The sequence below is a fragment of the Eurosta solidaginis genome, chromosome X (assembly GCF_040869045.1).
Source record: "Eurosta solidaginis isolate ZX-2024a chromosome X, ASM4086904v1, whole genome shotgun sequence".
NCBI lineage: Eukaryota > Metazoa > Arthropoda > Insecta > Diptera > Tephritidae > Eurosta > Eurosta solidaginis.
This window is the reverse complement of record NC_090324.1, coordinates 13,964,597-13,980,748: the sequence shown is the minus strand read 5'-3', so window position 1 is coordinate 13,980,748 and position 16,152 is coordinate 13,964,597. Positions and strand designations below refer to the sequence as shown.

The window sequence follows — 16,152 nt, the reverse complement described above, 5'->3', positions numbered from 1 at the left end:
GCGTGATTAATATTATAATAACTAAATTGTAATACTAGTTTGTCACAAAAACAAGTGCGTAAACGTAGAGCTAATTCTAATGCAATTGCTTTGTTTTGAAAAGTTCAGATTTTGTGAATTTTTAAGTTTTTAATCAATTTTTATACTCAGAGTGCTTTGCACACAGAGTATATTAACTTTGATTGGGTAACGGTTGGTTGTACAGGTATAAAGGAATCGAGATAGATATATGCCGTATTTCAGTAAGTTTTACAGCTCCGGCTCACGCTCAATTCTCACGGGAATGCTCTGGATCATTGCGAGACTTGAGAATCAGATGTCGTGAAATTTTCGCACACGTGAAATGTGATAGGCAGATGTCGCCGCTGTTTTTCATTTAACTCATACGGCGAAAGACTAAGCAGCGACATCTATTTTTGAAAAAGTAGGTATATTAAAGGCCGCGTTGCCAACCTAAAAAGAAGTAATTAACAAGTTATCTGGCTCACAAATTGAACCAGACTTCTATCTGGATTTATCTGGCTCAAATCGTTGTTGTTGCATTTACATGCAAAATTATTATTTATCTGGCTCAGGATTTTGCCAACGGATGATAGCTATAGACTTCCATATATCAAAATCATCAGTATCGAAAAAAAATTTGATTGAGCCATGTCTGTCCATCCGTCCATCTGTCCGTTAACACGATAACTTGACTAAATATTGAGATATCTTCACCAAATTTGGTACACGAGCTTATCTGGACCCAGAATAGATTGGTATTGAAAATGAGCGAAATCGGATGATAACCACGCACACTTCTTATATATATAACATTTTGGAAAACACAAAAAACCTGATTATTTAGTAAATAATACACCTAGAATGTTGACATTTGACGTGTGCACTGATATTGAGATTCTTGATAAAAATTTGAAAAAAAATGTTAAAATGGGCGTGGACCGCCCACTTCTGATAAAATCAATTTTACAAATATTATTAAATATTATTAATTTATTGACCTGGGTGTTACATTGGACCCAAAACCTGACTTTAAATTTCATATTGAAACTTGCATGACCCGATCGAAAGGGTTCTTGCTTTTGTTAAACGATGATCTAAGGAATTTAATGACCCCTACGTTACAAAATCTCTCTTTACTGCTTTTCTGAGACCTATATTGGAATATGCATCAATCATTTGGAACCCGCGACAAGCTTGAATCGGTTCAAAAACAATTCCTACTTTTTGCTTTGAGTCATTTGGCATGGGATCTAACAAGAAATCTTCCCTCTTACAACAGTAGGTTAAAGCTTATAAACCTCTCTTCTCTCTAGAGTCGCAGGGAAATGCTTGGTGTGTTGTTTATGGTGAAATTATTGAGTGGAACGGTGAATATTTACATAGCGTGATCAAATTTAATGTTCCCATGAGGCTATCAAGGCATTTCCATCCGCTTTTTGTATATCAAATTTCGAAATACGCGACGCTCTTCGTTGTTTGTGCCTGGATTTTAACAAGCATTATAGTAATTTTGATACGTCGGACTCGCTTTTCAAAATAAAGAGGTGTATTTTATTTGAGTTAAATTAGTATTTATGTACACATATTTCAAATAACCAACTATAACTCACTGTTACTCAATTTTATGTATGTATAGTATAGCAGCTCTTTATGAGCGGTTCGCGTCAGCTCCCTTCTGAGCACCTTTCGTTAGCCCCCTTCTGGGCAATCAGCTCCTTTCTTAGCAATTCGCGTCAGCTCCCTTCTGAGCACCTTCGTCTGCCTCTTACTGGGCATACGTGTACAAAACACATACCCTCTTGTAAAGTTAAGTTATTTATTTAAATTATAGCGCAAATATGTAACTATAATTCTTAAGATCGTTTACTTAATGTTTTACACTGCACATTCGTTTTGTAGAAGACATACTATTTGTAAATGTACTGCTATTTGCTATTTAGTCTGTTTAAATTGCTCAATTTGTAGACTATTAAATAAATAAAGAAATAAATAAATAAATAAATCAAAAATCGTTTAACCTATTGCAACAAAATACGACAGGGAGGTTGCTTTTACTATAAGGAATGCTTTGAAGAAAAATTAACGAAATCGGTTAAGGACCACGCCCACTTTTATATAAACGATTTTTAAAAGGGTCATAGACGAAAATAATGAGCTATATCTTAGCGAAAGCTTTGTATCAATAGAATTTCATTTCCTAAGTGCATTTATAACAATAAATGGAAAAACTTCAAATTTTAAGAAATGGAGCTGGAGCGAAAAAAGCTTTGTACCAATAGAATTTTACTTTTGTTACGTGGCTGACTGTTTTGGTGGCGAGGAGCGGCGGCAAGCAGGTATGCTTGCGGACCCAGGCTAGCTCGTCGTCTTGGGCGGGGTATTGCATCACCGACCTCACCCGCAGCCACATGAACAAAATTGGGGTTCATACCTGCATGATGAAAAAAAGGGAAGGAAAAGCTGAAAAGGATATAAATAAACATGAGGGGCTAAGTTAAATGGAGGAAAAAGATGAAGGCCTGTCCTGTCAGGTGGAGTCTACCCTCCCTCTACAGTGCAACTTACACCGCACCTTGGGAACTGTGCTGACTCCTATCTACTTACAGTGCCCCCAAACCTGACACTAGTCTGTCCTCTGTCAATCGGTCATTTTCCCTAACATAATTCTTATAATTTATTTACAAAGTTCTTGGTTTACAAATTAGCAAATACCACCCTACTACTAGTTCAATGATTTATAAAAAAAAGAGAACTTTAAACACAGATTTTAATACAAAATACTGTGACAATGATTTCAAAAGGCTTAGCTACTAGGATCACTTCCAGAGTTTCTATTTATTCAAAAAAAAAAAATGAAAAAAATGCTTAAATTTAATGCTAAACTTTGTTGCTAATTAAAATTGCAAATTCAATTCAATCGATTCTGAATTCAATTCAATACAAACTACTTACGACTAATAGACCAAGTGTCTGAACTCAAATAGAATAAAATTAAAACTTTTAGGGCAACCCTAATGCAATATTATTACTAGGAGCTAATGCTAAATCCTAAAATTGCAAATTCAAATAAAATGAAGCAAAGTAAAAGGGCGAACAAAAAAACATTCACGTACCCTAATCCCTGATCTACCGCAACCCCTCAAGTAAACATAAGATCAATTATGTACACAGCAAAAGTAGGTCATCAAAGGAAAGGAATTTATATGTATATGAAAACAAATGGTATGTATGTAAGTGCAAATGTACGTTTTTCATGCATGCACATATGTTCGTTGCAACCTGTTTTTATTTTTCTGATTTGCTAATTCCTGTTATATTTTTGCAAGAGCAGGAATCTGTGCTAACACATGTACATACAACTAAACAGGTGTATTTTGATAAATTTTAATGTTTCACTCAAAACACTCAACAAGTTACTCTTCTCATCCAACGGCGCCGCTGCAGTTGAGTAGCTGAAACAAAAAACTCAAACATACATATGTACATATGACCACGTTCGAACACGGATCCAGATCGATCGCTTACGATCTTGGATAATGAGCGTATATGAGGTAGTAATAAATTTGTAGCGTGATGACAATGTCAAAAAAACCAAACGTGTGTAAAAGTCAAAGAAAAAAATTATCAAGATAAGAAAAAAGGGTTTAATGTGGGTGCTTGTATGCAAGCCCGCAGTGTTAAATGCGGGAAGGATAAGGGTAAGTTTGCCGAAAGCGTTCTGGCAAATATATGTAAGTGTAATATGTGCCGATGCAATAAAAAAAAAAGGAATATTCAAAGTTCCATAATTTCGAGTTCGTGGAGTGCCGTCGGGAGTTTGATGCCGCTAATTTGCCTCCTTAAGCCGTAAAACGAAACTTTAAATTCTCAGCGGCTTCTTTCCAGCAGGGACAGCCCCTGTTAAGATACAAAAAAAAAACGTTAGTCTTGCAGCATTTCTAGCATTAAATTTATTTTATTTTTATTTTCTATTTTTTTGTTGTTGTCTGCGTGAATAAATACTCAACGACATACATATATCTGTATGAATGCGTGCATACATGCATGCAAGTTTGCTCTTGGCTTGCTTGGAAAATTGGCTATATAGAAGCCAGCTTCCCAGTGGGCATGCCAGGTTGGAGGAAGGCAAAAAAAATCCAAGGGCAGGGAAAACCATCAGACTTACCTGGTTTTAGCGGTGGCGATAGCCTTTGTGGTCTAATTTATTTCTGCTGCAACGGTCAGGATCGGGGGTTAGCTGGCAAATCAGATTTGCCTGGTTCTAGCGGTCGCGAGACACTTTTCACCGCGCACTACACAATTAAAAAAAGGTACTTCGCTACAAAATTTAGTAAACAGGCTTTTTCGGTTTGAGGCGTGCACTAAAAACTTATTGAAACATTTTTATTTTATTTTTTTTTTGTTAACCACTTTCCATTTACACTCACTGGCACTGATGAAATAATACTTTGGCCCGTTGGCTCATTTTGCCCCTTCTTATAGCTACCGCCGTGGTAAGGAACGTTACCCAGAAATGGAAAATTTTTACCATTACATGTCAAACTTTCTTTTCGTCTTTCCCGTATTTTCCATCTATACAATCATGCACTCATACATTCATACGCTCACCGCTCCACACAACGAACACCTACACAGATACATTTGGTTCGTGCCTTGACCGCTCACACTGATGCACTCACACGCTCATAGCCTTGCACAAATACCCATCCACATACATAATACCGAACAGAACAAACACATAGTTACATATCATTTGTCAAGGCTGCTAGGTTGTTAGCAACATGGTGAAATTTTACTTATTATAACAACATGATGCCAAGCGCAATATCTTATTTCCGTTGCAACATTGTGTTCACTATAGGTACAATGCTGTCAATGTTAATATTATTATTTTAATTTTATTTTAATGGCAACATTGCGGCTTAGGCACGGACCTGGACACAAAACACATAAACACATAGACGCATATACACTCTGCCACTCATTTAAGCCAGTATGGAGACAGGCTGTCGTTACACTTTCTAAATTGAATTATAATATTAAATTGGAAAATACTAAAAGTTTTGAAAATGGGTGTGGCACCGCCCCTTTTATGACTAAGCAATTTTCTATGTTTCGGGAGCCATAACTCGAAGAAAAATTAACGGATCGCAATAAAATTTGGTACACAAATTTTCCCTATACCAAGAAATATTTCTAGAAAAAATGGACGAGATCGGCTAAAGACCACGCCAACTTTTATATAAAAGATTTTTAAAATGGTCATAGACGAAAACAATAAGCTATATCTTAGCGAAAAAAAAGCTTTGTGAATTTTACTTTCAAAATTGAATTATAACATTAAATTGGAAAATACTAAAATTTTTGAATATGGGTGTGGCCCGCCCCTTTTATGACTAAGTAATTTTCTATGTTTCGGGAGCCATAACTCGAAGAAAAATTAACATATCGTAATGAAATTGTGTACACATATTTTCCTTATAGCAGAAAATATTTCTAGTAAAAATGGACGGGATCGGTTAAAGGCCACGGCAACTTAGATATAAAATAAGCTTGAAAGGGTCGTAGACTAGAATAATAAGCTATAACTTAGCAAAAAATAGTTTTGAATCATGATATTTCACTTATCAAGTTTTATTGTAAGAGGAAATGGGGCGGTGCCACGTATTATGTAGAAAAGTAATTTATCTGAAATGAAATGTACAACTGAAGCTCACGCTGAGTATATAATGTTCGGTTACACCCGAACTTAGACACCTTTACTTGTTTATTATTCATTTTTTGTTTGCGGAGTCATTGTGCATTTGTGTTGTTGTTGCAGTTTTGATTGGCATATTTTCCCGTGAAATTGTTTTTGTGTGCACTATTTTTGTTTTCTTGCTATTTATTTACCGTTTACTGTCTTCGCAGCTGTTTGCTTCGCCATTTAAATGTTAAGTTAAGCTCCCAAACTTTCAGAGTTGCTTTTATATATAACTTTCTCATTCTCAGTGCTATTTCAACTGTTTTTTTTTTCTTTTTAATTTACTAACAGATCTTTACTATTTCTATATTCTTATACTAGCCTATTTTTATTATCTTTCTGCAAAAAATGACTTGCATTTTCAAAAACTGTCAGGTAAAAAGCGAATCCGGACGTTTTGTCTCTTGTTGTCTTTGCGATGGGCGCGCCCATGGAAAGTGCGCTGGACTGACGGCTAGAGTGGTTGACACTGTAAATGATGGGAAGACGGCAGTACGTTGGTCATGCATTAAATACAGATCAACTGAAACTGATCTGTTTAAACTGTTTAGACAAACTCGGAACGCATTTTCTGAAATTGCTAAAGAGTTTTCCATAATCACAGAAAAATTCTATCAATACCATAATTTGTTCAAATCTTTCAAGTGTTTGGATAAGTTACCACATTGCCTAAATAGAAATAAAGAGAACCACGATAATAAACAAATAAATAATAAAAAAAATTATCTTAATCCTGCTCAGAACATTAATTTTCCGCAAGTGGACTCATAGACCTGACTTCCCCTAAACCGCAAGCTGTGGTTCCATCCACTTCTGAGGCCGCGGAAAAAACCCTAGAGTTTCAAACCTTAACTTCTGAAACTTTAACTTCTCAATCTGTGAAGCCAGTTGTAGTCCCACTCAAAAAATCGATTTTTGTGTCTCGCTTTGAAAAAGATACTTCCGTTGAGGATATCAAGTCTTATCTCACTTCGAAAATTAAGGCTGACGGCATGATTTTAAGAAAAGTTTAATGTAATAGCGAAAGAAACATTTCTTCATTTAGAATTGATGTCTACTGAAAAGATTTGGATAAACTTTTGGACAGCTCATTTTAGCCCCAGGAGCCTTTGTTCGCGAATTTGTGCATAAGACTATTGAGATTACTCAAAATGTAGCAAAAATTCCTCCTTAAAGTTCCGATCCAAAAAACTTAATTTAAAATCTTGCTTAAGCATTTAGTATCAGAACGTTAGAGGCTTAAATACTAAATTAACTGACTTATATTTGAAAAACATTCACTGTAAATATAATATTATTGCTTTTACAGAAACATGGCTGAAACCCAATGTTTTAAATTCTGAAATTTTTTGCGGCGAGTACCAGACCTATAGAAATGACCGCTTAAATAGAGTCGGAGGTGGTGTCTTGCTAACTGTACATTCTTCAATTCCATCTGAAGATGTTAATTTACCCGAAGTTGATTCCATCGAGTTTAAATGCATCCGAATCTTACTAGGCCGGGGTCATATTTACTTAGTCGTTTGCTATACTCCACCGTCCTCTGTTCTATCAGTGGATATGCACCATATTTCACTGTTACAAACAGTCAATTCGATGATAAAGCCCACGGGATCAATGATTGTATTAGGCGACTTTAACCTGCCACATATATCTTGGAACACCGTTGATCACAATATTGTCCCCGTATCATCCAAGATGCATAAAAATTACTTTTTTGGATGGAGTTACTGATCTTTGCCTTAATCAGATCAACTTCTTTCCGAATAAGTATGGAAAATTCTTAGACTTAGCATTTGTTGAAGACATATCTAAATTCTCTATAAATCGGACATATCTAAATCCTCTATAAACCTCGTTTCCCAAGGCATTCGGTTCTACGTACCGGAGCGACTCGGGATTTTTCCCGACCAAGGACTGTCATTTCAGTGTAACCCCATTTAATTTGTTGCTTCCCTCCCACAAATTGACCTTCTCCCAGAAGCTCCTTGTAACGGGAATGCTCCATATTCTCTTGCTCCGGGAAGGTATCGAACCTAATCCGGGTTCGTCTCCTGACCCCGGTCCTGAGAAATAGTTTTGTTGCATCTGCCGGAAAAGAATATTTTTAAGACGGTCATACTCTTGTCAGTGTGTCTCGTGTAAGGGATAGTTGCATTGGACAGGTTGTTCTGGGCTAGCTCCCAAAACCGGACGTCCACGTAACTTCTATAAATCTGTTGTAGCTCCTTGCTGTTCACGCCCTAGGATGTCCCGTAGTCTGCGCCTTAGCGCCCCCCTGCTGCTCAGCAAGCCACAACAAGTACCCGCTGCTGCTCGCGCCCCACGGCGCCAACAACTCACACGGCTGCTCCCATTCATACCTACAATCTCCGTAGAAGAGTCGGAAGCAATGCCGAGCATCAGCCCCTGCCCCCGTCTCCCCCCCCCCCTCTTTTCCGGTAGCAATTGTGTAGGTCAGGGAAACAGGCTCCTAGTCCCTACCTCCCTTTGCACCGTTTGCCAGCACAGAATATATATGTTTGCGACATCCGCCCAATGCAGCTCCTGCCATGGACGGTGCCAGTTTCCTAGATGTTGTGGTCTCCGCGATGGCAACCCGCCGACGGGTTTCATTGCGCCATGTTGCCAGGCCGGATACCCAAATACATCGGTACTCCAATGCTTACCTAAGGACGTCCAGTCCCAGGGCCACAACATCAGTTGCGTCCTAGCCTTCCACAACCCAGACGTAGTCACCCGTCACTTAATGCCAGAGTGACGACGTCTCCCCCTATGCACTTCAGAATTCTGCAGTTAAACTGTAATGGATTAACTGGGAAGATCACGGAGATAATCGATTTCATTAAGCGGCACAACATCCGCATTGCTGCGATTCAAGAGACTAAACTCACAGCAAGATCTGCACTGCAGACCTGTTCTGGGTATAATGTCCAAACGACGTTCTGCACAATAAAAGGAGCCGCCCCACACGAAGCTGTCACAGTTCGCCGGGTATTTCAACCCTAAGCGCAGAACTCGTAAATTGCGTCAACTGGCAGCCGATGTTAACACTGGCATCCGAACACCTGCCTATAGTTATTTCGCTCGAGCGTTTCATTAAATTTAATAAACGAAAGTGGGACAAATACAAATCCTTTACAGACAACCGCTTTGCTGCCCTCTCTATCCCGACTGATGCCCACCAAGGGGAGCATGCTTTCCGCAAGGTCATTGAATACGCCTCGGCTCGTTTCATTCCCGCCGGTAGAAATCCCGAAATTCGGCCCCACTTCCCGGCGGAGGCCGCTAGTTTAGCGAGAGAACGTGACCTTATAAGACAGCTCGATCCCGGCGACCCCCAAATAAGGGATATAAACCAACGCATCAGATTGCTTGTGGATGAACACAAGCGGGCGAAATGGGAAGAACACCTAAGCGGTTGTAACCTCTATGCCGGTGTAGATAAACTTTGGTCCACCGTAAAGTCCGTATTGAATACGTCTAGGCACAACGACAAAGTTTCCATCGCTTTTGGCGATAAAGTGCTGTCGGATGCGAAAAAATTCACGAGCGCTTTCTGCCGACAATATATAATGCATTCTACGGTCGACAAAGTTAACGGAGGGTTAACAGCCACGCACATAAACATAAATTCAGCGCATCACCAATTACCATCACCGTCACAGAGGTTAAGGATGCCATCGGTCATGCTAAACCATCCAAAGCAGTGGGCCCAAACGGCATAGCCATGCCGATGCTTAAAAGCCTAAGGAAAGAGGGTTTCAAATATTTAGCAAGTGTCTTCAGCCTGTCTCTTTCCACTTTTGTCATACCCGAACTAAAGCCTGGGAAAACAGCTAACAGAGGAGAGTTATATCGTCCGATATTTCTCCTATCGCCAGTAGCCAAGACACTTGAAGCCATTTTGCTCTCCTACTTCAAAGCTAATTAGAAGCTAGCCTGTCATCAGCATGGCTTCAGAAAACTCCATAGCACCACCATCGCGCTAAATGATATCAGCACCCAGACAAAATGCGGTTTAAAACCCTCACCATAGAACAGTACTCGTTGCACTAGACCTATCAAAAGCTTTTGATACCGTCAACCATGGCACGTCACTGCAAGACCTGGAAGGGTATACCCTTCCCCCACGTCTTAAAGGGTGGACCGCAAATTGTCTGGGTCGTCGTCAGGCATCGGTGTAATTTAGAAATGAAACACCAAAACCAAGAAGAATTAAACAAGGGGTGCCACAGGGTGGTGTCCTATCCCCACTTTTGTTTAATTTCTACATACCTAAGCTACATTCGCCACCAGAAGAGGTTACTATAGTGTCCTACGCCGATGACTGCACAATAATGGCCACAGGCCCAGGGTCACAGATCGATGATCTTTGCAACAGAATAAACGGCTACCTCCCTGGTCCCTCCAGTTTTTTCGCCTCGCCAAACCTGGCATTATCACCGACTAAATTCTCCGCGATCTTACTTACAACATGGACGTCCCAAATGTAGACCATTTTGAACATCCACGTTGATGGCACTACGCTACCGACTGACCTAAACCCCAAATTCTTGGATGTGACGTTTGATATGGATCTACCAGAAACCTGGGCATCCCAACAGCCATATGATTGATGAGCCAAAACCGCCTAGGGACTTAACGAGTCATCCCCCTAAGCATTTTGGGGAAATACGGCACCTGAGAACTCAGCCGTATGAAGCAAAACACACAAACAGGTCCTTGGTGAACTCCACAAACAGGCGTCGGACCTTTATGCCAGGAATTGCCCGGTGAATCCAGTACTCAAAGAACAGTACCCAAAACTTGCGGAAGAGGAACGCGTACTCCCCAGGGAAACGCGAGTCACTCTAGCTCAACTTCGTTCTGGATACTGTAACAGATTAAACTCTTACCTATTCAGAATCAACCCCGACATGCAAAATGTATGCCCCGCTTGCAATGTGTCCCCACATGACACCAACCATCTCTTTAATTGTAATGTGGAACCAACGCCTCTAACACCGCTTACATTATGGTCCACCCTTGTTGAAACAGCAAGTTTCCTTGGACACCCGTTAGAGGATATTGATGACAATTTGTGATTGGTCGCCACTATTAGGTGGGCGAAGCACTGCTACAACAACAACAACCTCTTGTTTTGTCAGATGACGTTTACCATCCTTCGCTTGAGATAACTTAGGAAATCATAAGCAACGAAGTCGTCTGCACTAACAAAACACGTGCCTCTACCAGGAGCTTTGATTTTTCCAAAACTAATTTTAACAATTTAAATAAAGAGCTTTCTGAGATAACGTGGCCTCGATATAAAGAAGATGTAGAGCAAAACGTTTTACATTTTAATAAAACCATTTATACTTTATTTGAAAAACATGTGCCCAAATGCACATGCTCGTACAATGAGCCAGTGCAAGCCTGGTTTACTAAAGAGCTAAAAGCTTTAAAAAATAAGAAATCACGTTTATTCTAATTATATAAGAGAACTGGTTTACATTCTGATTATGCACAGTACGCTATTTTCCGTCACAACTATTTTGAACTTAATAAAAAGTGTTATAAAATTTACAAAAGCCTTTTTATGATTTCTTAAATTCTAAACCCAGAACTAAAAGGTTCCCCTCTGCCATGAAGCTTAGAAATGGCATTTCCAGCGACAATCAGGAGATTTCAAACTTCTTCGCCTAATACTTTCACCCCAATTACTCTGCTGTGGTTGATTCACCACCTACAAATTATCCATATTAGCTCCATTCTAGTAACTCAATATATGCTCCACATGTGTTGCGCGGAGATGCTCTATTACATCTAAAGACCCTAAAAGAATCCTTCAAATACGGTCGCGATTTGATCCCAAATATTTCTTAAAAAATGTGCTGAATATATTTACCCCGTTACTGATCTCTTTAACCTCTCTTTAAGAAATGGCATTTTCCTAACGGCTTGGAAGGAATCTTTTCTTATCCCACTCCATAAAAAAGAAGCAAGTCGTCTATTGAAAAATATCGTGGAATAGCAAAGCTCTTCGCTATCCCTAGGATTTTCGGTGCAATCGTTACTAATCACCTCACATTTCGATTGATAGATGACTTTTGTAGAGGCAAATCAACCACAACCAATTTGCTTGAATTTACAACGCACGTCTTTAATGGGTTTAGAAACATTCATCATACCGACGTTATATACACTGATTTCAGGAAAGCAATCGACAAAGTATGCCACTCATTACTTGTCTATAAACTCGAATTGCTTGGCTTTCAACCTGGCCTAACTCGCTGGATCTCCTTCTATCTTTGCGGCAAAACTCAAAGAGTAATATTTAAAAACATTTGTTCGGTTGTCATCGATGTTCCCTCCGGTTTGCCTCAGGGCAGCCATCTCGGTCCGATTCTGTTTTTGCTCTTTATAAACGATATTTCCACAACTATAAAATATTCTAAAATGTAAATGTATGCCGACGACGTAAAACTTTTTAAGTCATACGCGTCGGCTGAAGAACGCTCTGTACTCCAGTCGGATTTAAATTGTTTAGTTACTTGGTGTAATGCGAATTTTATGCCGCTCAACATAGAAAAATGTAAATTCATGTGTTTTTCACGTGAGACCGTACAGCCGCTTCTTAAACAATTAATGGCCAAACTTTGGAAACCGTTGATGTTTTTGTCGGCCTGGGGTTTTACAATGAATTGCAAACTTAGTTTTAGCATTTGTGAAAAGATGGACAAAGGAGTGTAGTGATCCTTACGTTACAAAAACCCTTTTTACATAATTGGTGAGGCCGATATTAGAATATGGATCGATAATTTGGAATCAGCGTTATCAAGTTCATGTGGATAGGCTGGAATCAATTTAAAAATAGTTTTTACTTTTCGCCTTGAGAAATCTTCAATGGGACTCCTTGTATAATCTTCCTCCTCACACTTATCGGTTAAAACTAATAAATCTTCCTACCCTTGTAAGTCGTAGGGAAATGCTAGGTATACTATTTATGGATAAACTATTAAATGAATCTATTTCAAGCCTATTAAAAAATATGTGTATACTTTTAATCCATTGAATTTGTGAATCTATATTTCTCAGCTGATGAGTTTCTCTGTAGCTGAGCGATTTTAGATCTCGTCGCTTAAGAAGCCACTGCCTCTCAAAGACTCGGTAACAATAAAAATTAAGAATTATAAATAAAACATAGGTAGGTAGGTTGAACTGGCCGGTCCATGAGGACCTCACATAGAATGATTGAGTCCGTAGTGTTACCAGAAGTTGGTTTTAACGACCAAACTGAAAAACCCTATCAAAAACCAGGACCTATGTTATAAAAAAACTCCGTCCTCTTGGCAAATACTAGAAGTGTCCTAGGACTTAAGCTACTTGCTGCTTGTAGATCTGACTGCTGTATCACCCCTAATAGCTGGAGTCTTAGCCTGGCAAGTGCAGGGCACGAGCACAGAACGTGCTCGATCGTTTACTCCTCCAACCCGCACTTCCTACATCTGCTATCACTGACCAAGCCTAATTTAAAGGCATGTGAAGCCAGAAGGCAGTGTCCAGTCAGAATACCCGTCATGAGTCTACAGTCCTCTCTTTTTAATGATAGAAGCAACTGTGTTAGTCTAAGGTTGTAATACCTACACATAATCTTCGACACTTTACAGGCCGCGCTTGAACCCACGCCTTTTCCACTTGGTCGATCATGTGCACCTCTCGCCTTCGCTTAATCTCGCCCAATCTAATTGGGATATCTACGGAGCAAGCCCTTTTTAGCTAGTTCGTCCGCTTTTTCATTCCCATCTATTCCCATATGCCCTGGGACCCAATATAGATGTATGCTTCTCCCTGTCCCGATTCTCTTCAGAGACTGCTTACACTCTAACACGTATTTAGATGCTGTGCTATTCGATATTATTGCCTTAATTGCTGCTTGACTGTCAATATAAAAGTTAACACGGTTGCAGCTTAAGCTATTCTCCTCCAGGGTTTCTATTGCTTTGGTTACGGCTAATATTTCCGCTTGGAAAACGCTACAGTAATCCGGCAGCCTGTAGGATCTGCTTATTTCCGGATAAGCGCAGTATACCGCAGACCCTACTCCTTCCACTAATTTGGAACCATCAGTGAACACATGTATCGCCTCGTCCGCCATTTGCGCACCCTTGCGCCAACCATCCTCCTCTATTGTGGCCTTAAGATCCCACTCGAAGCGCAGATAGGGAATCAAGTAGTCTGTTCGTCTTGTGATTGATGACGCTATACCACTATGGCCATATGGTCGGCGCTCAAGCTACCCAGAAGCACCGAGCCTTGTTGCGGTCGTTAACGCTTTGTTCTTTGATACCAGGTCTACAGGTGGGATGTGCAGAATGGCATACAGTGCAGCCGTCGGGGTTGTTTTCAGGGCTACCTTAATGCTAAGCATCGATAGTCTGCATACCCCCTCTAATTTTTTGAGGTATGTTGTTTTTTGTGTGGCTTTCCAACAAACAAGGACTCCATAGTATAGAATAGGGCTTACAATCGCTGTAAAAACCCAATGAGAAAGAGAGGGCGATAGGCCCCACGTACACCCCAGCATTCTTTTACATGCATAGAGTGCCGTTCAGGCCTTCTTGACCCTCTCCTCCAAGTTGAGCTTCCATTACAGCTTACTGTCTAGGATGATTCCTAGATATTTTGTGGAAGGTTTCTCCTGTAAGGTCACCCCTCCTAACTTAGGCCTGGTCCAATTTGGGACCTTGTACCCCTTTGTAAATAACACCAAATTCGTCTTCTCCGCATTGACTTTCAACCCGACATTAGATTCCCAGGTATGAATATCCAGAAGCGCCCGATCCATCAAAAAACTAATCGTTGGAAGGCACTTTCCACTTATGACAATTGCAACGTCATCTCCGTAAGCCGTAAGTTTTACGGGTCCCTCATCGAATTGCCTGAGCTGTTGGTTGACGACGAGCTTCCGCAGCAGAGGTGATAGCACCCCTCCCTGCGGCGTGCCCCTGTCCACTGATTTCGTGGCCTCGTAAAATCCCCATTGTGATGTAATCTTTCTGCAATTTAACATGCAGCCGATCCATCTGATTAAGGCAGGATGTGCTTTAATGTAATTAAGACCATCCATAATCGCCCATTTTGCTTGGACTTGGACTTTATGTACACATCTATCAGCCTCTCAAAGGTTTTGACAGAAATGATGTTAAGCTAATGGGTCTATAGTCTTTGGCATACACGTGACCGATCTTCCCCGCCTTTGGTAGAAAAGCTACACGAGCAGTTCTCCAAGAGTGCGGTACATGATTCAGTCTTATACACCCATCGAATATTATTTTAAGCCATTCCACGACCGCCCTACTTGAGACTTGTAGCATGGTCGGCAATATACCATCTGGCCCCGGCGATTTAAACTTAGAAAACTTCTTCACTGCCCACTCGATCTTGGTATCGGTCACCAAGCCCGGCACTACTAGCTCCGTGATCGAAGTGTGAGTGATGTCTGCTGGCTCTTCTAATCCGTTTCCCGATGGGAAATGTGTATCGAGAAGCACTTCAAGGGATTCCTCACTATTTCGTGACCATTCCCCGTTCTCTTTCTTTATTAGTCCCTGCACTATGTTTCCCTTTGCTAGGACTTTTTCAACCGTGCTGTTTCGCTGGAGCACTCTATGTCCGTAGAAAAACTTTTCCATGAGTTTCTCTTCGCCCTAGTAATTTCACGCTTGTAGATCCTCAGTAGATCCCTGTACTCGTCTCGACACGCTTCGCTTACCGCGGTCTTTGCGAGCTTAAACATTTCTTTTAACTGGCTTCTTAGAAGTCTCAGCTCATTGCTCCACCATGGCGGCTTTGCTTTTCCTCTGAATCTTCTTAGAGGACAAGCGTTGTTATACGCAGTCATAAGCGTCGTTGTTGGGAATTCACTCGACTCCTCCAGTTCCTCTACATTAGCAACCTCTTTGGGTTGTCCCAGTTTCGTTTCTACATGTTTCTGGAATTTAGTCCAGTTCGTTGACCTAGGGTTTCTAACGGTTCCTCCCTTCTCTACCCTCTTTAGGCGGATTCTGAAGCTGATATAAACATGGTCGGAGAAGGATGGTCTATCAAGAACCATCCAATCAGTCCTTGGTATAACACGCTCGGATCTCAATGTAATATCCAGAACATTGCTGGATGTTGAACCAATGTATGTAGGGACATTTCCCCTGTTGGCTATCTGCAAATTGGTTTGCAGGATGTAACAAAACAGAGATTCGCCTCTCTCCTTCTTATCTGCTCCTCCCCACGCATTGTGGTGCGCATTTGCATCTGCACCTATGACCAAACGCCCTTTGCGCCCTTCCTCCAGTACTAGCCTTTTGCACTCCATCGGTGGAACCTTCGCAGCATGGGCCATGTAGCAGGACGCCAGGATAAATGCC

General features: G+C 40.5%; 1 protein-coding gene across 10 annotated transcripts in view; it reads right to left on the bottom strand.

Annotated features, from left to right (window-relative positions):
• LOC137234572 (plasma membrane calcium-transporting ATPase 2-like) overlaps positions 1-16,152 on the bottom strand; it is a 2,440,841-nt gene that overhangs the window by 235,524 nt on the left and 2,189,165 nt on the right. The gene's annotated exons all lie outside the window — the stretch shown is intronic.